General features: G+C 49.0%; 1 long non-coding RNA gene across 1 annotated transcript; it reads right to left on the reverse strand.

Annotated features, from left to right (window-relative positions):
* Positions 1–1,513: 1,513 nt before the first annotated feature.
* On the reverse strand, positions 1,514–7,875 carry LOC103894068. The gene is made up of 3 exons (XR_657290.1): positions 7,752–7,875; positions 1,994–2,110; positions 1,514–1,905 (listed from the first exon to the last, which is right to left on the reverse strand). It is a non-coding gene; the product is annotated as an uncharacterized LOC103894068 (long non-coding RNA).
* Between the last annotated feature and the right edge of the window lie 374 nt (positions 7,876–8,249).

Raw genomic sequence — 8,249 nt, forward strand, 5'->3', positions numbered from 1 at the left:
TAAGCAGGGTTACAGGAGGAATCCTACATGAAGCACGTCCCTGGCAAGCAATGGTATTTGTTCGTACTGTATAATGCTTCGGAAATAGCATCAGCCACATCTGCATGAGCAAAGCCTTTCAGAATAAAAAAATTAGGTTCTTAGATACATATCTGCCTCCAGCTGAGTGTGCGCTATTCTTTGCTTTGCTTTAAAGCTTTTAAGTGGTGATAGCCAGCGCGGCAAAGCTGGTTTCTTCACTGTCAGCCAACAGACCTGTAGGACTTTGACAGGCTTTAGATCATCTCGTACATTTGTTCAGCAATTCTGGGACGCGAGTCACCCGCAGGTGAACTGCAGGTGTATCAGTAACAGATAGTTTACAGGCTCGTTAATCACATTTCCCCAGGTTATAGTGCAATCTTTGCTTTTGACCCCATTGCTGGAGCGTCATCTTTTCCCTTATATTACTCTTTGGTATTTTCATGACATAGCTTTGGCAGCTATAAATCTTTCCACTTGTAGTCATCAATTTGCTGAACATCTCTCATGTCATAGCTTGTGAAATATATATTTACATATTCTAAGGTTAATTCCCAGATTGAAATTAGACATTTCACTTAACCTGAAACACTATTACTAATGCTGAGTAGTTTCATCAGGAGAACCTCTGAGGTTTTACTAGCATCTGTCAGATACATTCATTCTCTATCTATGAGAGTTATCATTGTTTTTCTGCCTTTTATATTCCACATAAAAAGAAATTACTGTCTATTCCCTAGCACCAATGTGAACCTGGCCAAACAGCAAATTAGCATGCAAAAAAGTATCAGGGAAACAGCGAGGGAAAGAGTCAAATGAAGTTAAGGAAACACTGATGACGGGCTGAAGAAACAATCTTTCCTGTGAGTTATTCTGGTTGGTATTAAAATAGCAAAGTAGATACCAGCTAAGAGATAATATAAGTAAAAGATGAATGCAATTATTTAAAAAAAAAAAAAGAAACAACTTGCAAATCTCAGTACAGAGTGTCTTGTAAGTAGCAAGCGAGTTAAGTCTCTGAAAACCCTAAGCAAAAGGCTGTTTCCTTTGGCACTGACTCCTTCATGGTCAAAGCATTTCTCAAAGAAACTTTGTATCTGTACCTTTACAGTAAATAGCTTGCATATTACTCCTCACTGTTAGACTACTCCACTGCTTTGGGGGCTCCCCTTCCACCGGGGATGGCATAATTTAACTGCAAAGTGATTTTGAACGTCTGTATCTACACACAGATAACTTAAATGCAGCTTTGCTTCTACAAAACACATTGCGCGCAGTCTCTGCGGATAAGGACCTCCGTATCGCACCAGCTCTGTGTGTATGTCAAGGTACTTCATAACCAGGGGGTTAACAGCGGGGACTGCAGAGCATTATTCAAAGTACCTTCCACTCAGCTCTGAACGCATCCGCCTTTGATCACAAGTATATCTGCAATTAGTGCCTCATCTTAACATCTCAATAAGCAGTTCACGCATTCAGAAACAGACATCAGTGGGTCTAACAGCTACTTTAATTCATTTTATAAATAAGCAATTGAGAATTTTGCTCCAAGTGGCTGCTCGTGTAGCCCATTCCGTAAACGGCGTTCTCTGCAGAGTAAGGCACGATGCGATACGAATGCAGCTCTTCATAATAGAGCGACTGGGAACAGCACTCCTGTACCATAAACTTCAGCCGTTTTCGTGCATCAGAGTAAGCAGTCCTATAACATGGAGCCTCCTTAAAGTATTCATAGCTCTCCCTCTCTGTCTCTAGGTGAATCTTCCTCAACAGATTGTTAATTAATACAGACCTACGGAGATAGGCTTCAGGGTCATCCAGGAATCGGAGTTTCTGGAGAGAAAGTTTTAAAATACAAGTCCGGTCCTCGGGTAGTATCAGGTGCTGGGGAGTAAAGAGCAAGCAAATTGGTCTTTAGGATCGAGGAATGAAACCAGGGGAGGATGGGGTCTGGAATGAGAGAGCTACTCACTTTTGGACAATACTCATGGTAATCTTGATGTAAATGTTCTTCTTCTGCATATTTTCTCTTAAAGTAGGCTACTTTCGACGTCGTTAATGTCTTTGGTAGGCCCCGATCAGATCAGCTCTGCACAAAACAAGAAGAAAAAGAAGCTCGGTAACGCTTGCTGCCATGGTGGCTGTAACGTCACGGTCCGGGGTGTGTAGGGGAAGGTCCAGAGGTGGGATGCAGCCAGGACGACACTCAGCCTCGACCTGCAGCCCTCAACCCACTGGAAAAATAATTGAGAGGCTGGCAAATGTGAAGGCATTTCTGAGCTGCCACCCTGAGGCTTGCCAGCACGGAAAGCCCTGCTCTGGAATGACAACCACAGCACTAGGCACGTGCTGCCACTGCTGGGCAGGGTCTCCAGGTCCTACAACCGAGCGGGGTACCCCTGGCCACCCACAGCCTCGCAGAGCACGGCAAGAGAGGTGCCCGAGCCGGGAAGGTCTCCATGCAATGCAGGAGGGACCGGGACAACACCACCCGTCTGCAGAACAGGGGTCCCTGTGCCAGGCTGGGGTGTGTGCAGGACAAGGGATGGGGTTTAATTTCCACACACCACACACAGAGCTCCGTGACTTCCCTGGAAAACCAATGCAGAGCGTATTCACTAGATGGTAGTGTCGTCCCAGAGAAGCAGGAGAGACCCAGCTCGGTGGGAGCGTGATGGAGCTGGTTTGGTCTCTGGGTTGCTTCAGTTTTTCAGGGCACAGAGGACGGAGGCTCAGCCTTTGGGCTAAGAGAAGGGACTATTGGGCTTTTGTCCTGTGAGAAGAGGCCAGTGGAGGTCTGCTCCCCCAGGGCAGAGCCCTGCAGAGGACCAGGGCTCTCGGCACACCTGCAACCAGGCCTGGCTGGCTGCTCAGAGCTCAATCATCTCTATGGAAAGGTGACACGGCGATAATTCAGCATCTAATGAGATCCGTAACTTCGGTGGTATTCAGTCTGCTGAATACTGGGTCCCTGTGAAAGCCAGGATTGGGTTTGGCTTTTCTCTTCACTAGATAATACGAGGAGGCATGTGCATTTGTGGGTGGCATCATCATCTCCCAAAACCTCTCTTTTGTAAGAAATTTCTGTTGTTTGCTTTTAAACGCACTATTTTTTAAAAACTTCTTATGCTGACGTTTAAAGGCAGTCCAGGGAAAGAAAGTATCCGGAGCCACTTTTTAGAATAACTCAAAGTCAGGTCCTATGGGATATGTTTTCTTCCCCAGACTGAGATCTCCTTATGGGGGCATTTGAAACTTAGGTTTTCTGAGGAAATAAAGGACTTGGTTCTGGACTGCTTCTCTGCCACGGTAAGAAAGCCAAAAGGTATTGCACAGCCAAAACACAGACCTCATGTCACTGTTAGGATCCTGCCATGTGACATGGGGGGCTCCTTGAGTCTTAGCTGCAGGTGGGAGTGAAAAGGTACCCACACAACTATTTCAGGGACTGGTGGCATCTCTCCTTCACTGGCAGGAAGGAGTAATGTGCTCTCCCTTCCTTGCTCTACATCAAAAACACACAAGAAGGGGTTGAAGAGGAAATCCCCTCGTAAGAATCTTCTTGTGTTTTCTCCCTGAATTTCAAGTCTGTGAGGATGGAGGTTTCCCATAAAGGATGTTACAAATCTGGGCAGAAAACTCTTGACCAGTGGATTAACACGTCATTGGGAGCCAAGACCCCCAGCCCTGCTCTGGGACCCAGCCCGATACGGATTGCACAAAACAGCAGCATTTCCCCGGGGAGAGGGACCATCGTTCTTGCAGTGGGACAATGTTACGTTTTAATCAACCTGGACCACCGCGCAGAGCAGAGACGTGCCCTGCACCGACCTCGGCTCTCAAGGGCAAGGGTACGGCTGCGGTCTTCACAGCTCTGTTAGCATTGAGTAGCTGCAAACACTGGTTTAAATTCATACGCAGCAACCTTCACCGCTTGCAGGTTTTATTCTAGTATTTGAATTACACCAGAGCCTGGACATCCTGGACATTTAATTACTCTGATATTAGCTTCTCCTAGGCAAAAACCCCACTGCTCTGTTATCTGAGCGCAATCACAAATGCATTTATCCTCCCAGCACCGTGGGATGGGAGAACGTTACAGTTTTCCTCACACTACTCTGAGGAAGACAAAGGTACAGAAAGATGAAGCGACATTCCTGCGGCCACCCAGGCTGTCAGGGCTGGGAAAGGAGCCAAACCCAGCGTACAGGTTGATGAGCCAGCCATGGGCCCACCCTTCCCCTTCAAACCAAGCCTCTAAATGCTAAAACTTGCTCCCTAGTGGTTTTCACTGAAAAGGCTGGAAGCACAGCCCTAGCACTGCCTGTGTGCAGCGCAAGCAGAAAATCAGCCCAAGTGCAGGGGCAAGACAAACAACCACAGTGTGCAGAGCATCACAGCTCGGTCCTTCAGCTCTGCCGGCTCCGTGCAAACCTCTCCTTTGCTGCTCCTGGCCACAGGAATTCCTCTCCCTGCCCCAGAGATGGAGGGTGACAGTGCGACATTCAGCGTCCCCTGAGCACGGGTGGCCCTGGAGACACGACACCAGCAAACAGCAGGGAGCCGGGACAAGGCAAGAAGCCGCTGGAGCGCTGGCACCCTGGCCCTGGGCGGGAGGGAGGGCTGTGTTTTAGCACAGGCCACGGGCTGGGGGCTGATGCTGGCTGGCAGAAGCAGACAGAAGGAATTGTATTTCGCAGAGGGACACATGTGACCATCCTGGCAGTGGGTTCATCGAGTATCCAACTGGCACCCCCTTGCCAGGGTTACGTTCAGCACCAGCCTGGGACATACCCCTTGGGTGCAAAGTGGTTGGCTGTATTTAAATTCCTAAAGACCTTACATCAGACAAAGTGGCAAAGTTATAACAACCCCCCACAACTTGGTTTAGTAGCAAGGAAGGGAAACAACCAGCAAATGAACACCAAGAGCACCTCTGGGCTGTAAGGTCGGTTTTAAATATGTTCCCACTTGTAAGTGAAAGGCTACACTCTAAGAGCAAAGTAGCCACAAGCTGCTCGACATCACGCTAGCTGTTAGCAAATTCCAACAATTCCAAATCTGTAGGGCTTGGGGCACCCACTTCCCCAGCCCAGCAGCTCCCACGGGTTGTCACGGGTGGCTCAACTTCTACGTCCCCTCTCTGGGAGGGAAGGGGTGCTGCCTGCACGCCTGCAGCAACAGGATGAGAAAGTGAACCGAACGCAAGCGCGTCCCATCACAGGGCTGCTCCACAGAAGCCTAAGGTCTGCTCTTGTGTTCAGTGTAGCTGCCATCCCACCACCACCCGTCGCGTTGTCACCGTCACCTTTTGTGGCTGCTGGTGATGTCCACACATCTGTCTTTAGGTGCAGGGGAACAAGGGCATGAACTGTGCCCTTGCACTGTGCCCTCGACACCAGCACCGATGCTAAAGCCTACGAGGGGCACCTCTCCCTGCAGGAGGCTTGCAAGGACCAAGCCTTTCTCTAATACTTAGCTTGAAAGTCAGAGCAGACTGGCTCTGTGCGTGCCTAAGGGCTGCTTGGCCAGGGTTACAGGCATACAAAGCTGTAGTAATGCAGCAGTGAATCAGACCCTTAGTGTTTTGTTTAAATATAAACATATTGAATCAGTGCTTTTTGTGTAGAAGGCTATTCTTGCGAGCCAAGTGTTTTGACAGTTACAGCAAGGTGGTATGAGTCACTGCCTCTGCCTCAGTCAAGCTCAGAGACAGATACATCTTAATCACATTACATTTTTTTTCAGTGCTACGCCACAAGTCAAGGCACAGGGCCAAATTTCCCCACGGGGACTAACCGGCGTAGCGCTGAGTCCTGAGTGTGAGGTTTGTCCTTCCAGCCTGGATGAACCTTGGAAAAGCGCATTCAGCATCCTGCCAGCGTTCAGCTGCAAGCCCTCTGCTAGTCACCAAGGACTCAGTAAAATTTGCAGCAGCGGGCAGTGCTGCCAGGGCTCGGGAGCCACAGGGCAGGGGCTGCCTGCTCACGCTGGCCAGTGTTTACACCCTGCCGGTGCGTGCCTGCTCTGAATGCACAGCACATCGGAACACAGCGGCAGTAGCTGCCATTAACGCTAATGGAAGTTTGAAGCATAAATCCCACACGCGGCAGTAAGGGAATAGACGCCTCTGTCTCAAGCCTGGGTCTCTCAAACGCAGCTTCGTGAGGGCTTTAATTGTACTTTCAAAAGAGCAAAATGTGCCTGTTCCTATTTATTTCTCCAGGAATAATTACAGTGCTCTATGGCATGGTACCCACGGAGTTATTAGGCATGTTTGGACAGAGGGTTATCTTATCTAAATTGGATTGGAAATAGATTTATAGCATGGCAACTTCACAGCTGAACTGCAAATGGCAAGAAATTCTCTTCATCTGGCCCCTGCGCTCCCGCATCACCCCAGCGACAGGAGCCCCTCTTCAGCACGAATTAGTGCCGGGTGATTTCCACAGCGCTGCAAGCTAGCCCAGACAGGAGGCAAGACGGAGTTTAACAAATGATTGAACAGCCAGGGGGAAAAAAAAAAAAGCAAAGCTTGTGCTTTTCCATCTCAAGCAACGGAGAGGGATCTGCAAGCCCCAGGTCTGCACAGCAGCTCTGCCCCAGAGCTCGTACATGAGACCTTGGGAGCATTCCCACACCTGCCCGTGCCTCCACCTCTCCTACCTTTCCTTGGGAAGAAAATTCATCCCTGCCTGCTCGGTGCTGCAGTGAAAGGGGTTGTACGAGCAGGTACTATTGGCTTGTTGATGCAGACATCTGCAGGGGGTAAGCACAGAGACTCGCTGGCCAAGCCAGACCTGCCGATGCTGCGCGCGGAAAGGGGTGAGTCAAATGTGCCGGTGCCCTGCAGGGTTTCCTCTCGCAGTGTAAGGGAGGATAATCAATATGCAAGCTAAAGCTGGCTGAGATGGAAACCATTTCTGAGCATCTCTTGCATGTACAAATAGAAAACCTGATGCTTCTGAGCACACAGAAATCGGCATTTATTATCAGCAGGAGACGTGACTTCGACATGGCAGGAAATATCATCATGTCCTTGCGACCACTGTCAAACTGCAGTGATAAATTCCCCCGTCTCTAACCTTAGCAGCACTCGCAATCAGGGAGTGCTCAGCTGAAACCCTCCTCTGATTTCACATGCTATGCTGCTGCATTTCCCCTCTTCCAGGGGCAGGAAAAGCGGCTGGTCCCACTGTGGGATTCCCAGTTGATAATGCAAAGCTACCAGACCACAGCAGATGAACATGTGGATCGAAACCACATGCCAGCCCCAGGATTTCACACAGACTGCCAATCGATTGCAGTCCTTCCAGAGTATCGGGTCTTATTCCTCACTCAGGCAGAGAGACCCCCCCTTTAATTGACCCATGGAAAGGTGGGGACCCACAGCCATGCTGTTGTCTGCTGGCTGGAGCCGCTGGCTTTGCACTTTAAAACTGCCTTTCTTTTCGTTTGCTAATTGCTTTGCAGATCTCCCTAATTGCAGATTCTCCCTGGGCAGACGGTTGTGCAAGGCACAACCGCCTGAATAGCTCTCACGAGTGCATAAAGACACGAAACGTAATGACCGAGTGACTATTCCTGTCTCTCTCCTTGTAGTCCCCACTGCTTTTATCAGTAGAATAAAATCGTATTTCCAGCTTCACCCCCTTTCAACACTAACCCGAGTGATTTCCCTCGCTCTGAGGCAAGCCCGACCACCTGAAGTCTGCAAACTTGTTAGTTACCTGAGGATGCGGAGTCAATCTGCAAAGGGTCTTTCTGGGATAATCTCAGCAGTTCTGGTAAGATTTCCTCCTCGCACGGGCTCAGCGAGCATTTCTGGCAGCACAGCACTGCTGAACGGTTACCTGCCGTGGTGGATCATGGAGAAACACACATGGTTCAGGTGGCAAAGTCAGGACATACACGGCAAGTAGCTGGACCGCAAGAGAGGAAAGTGCTATTCCAGCAGCCCCACAGGTCTTAATAACAGGAAAAATAAGAGTTCTGATGTCACATCCAATTCTCTAACTTTGACCTTGCTTCCTGGACTCCCTCTCAAACATCAGAAAAGTAAAGTAAAACATTAAGAAAAATCATTTCAGTCTCCCGGTGGTATAGCTGTAATCCTCTCGGAGCAAATGCTGCAAAAATACAGCTTGCGCCTCTAAATATCCGGAAGTTTCCTGAGCTAGAACACGATTACTGCCCTGAACACCACCTTTAAAAATGGCACATTATTT

This window comes from Aptenodytes forsteri, unplaced genomic scaffold, assembly GCF_000699145.1.
Source record: "Aptenodytes forsteri isolate BGI_AS27 unplaced genomic scaffold, ASM69914v1 Scaffold479, whole genome shotgun sequence".
In the NCBI taxonomy this organism is placed as follows: Eukaryota; Metazoa; Chordata; class Aves; order Sphenisciformes; family Spheniscidae; genus Aptenodytes; species Aptenodytes forsteri.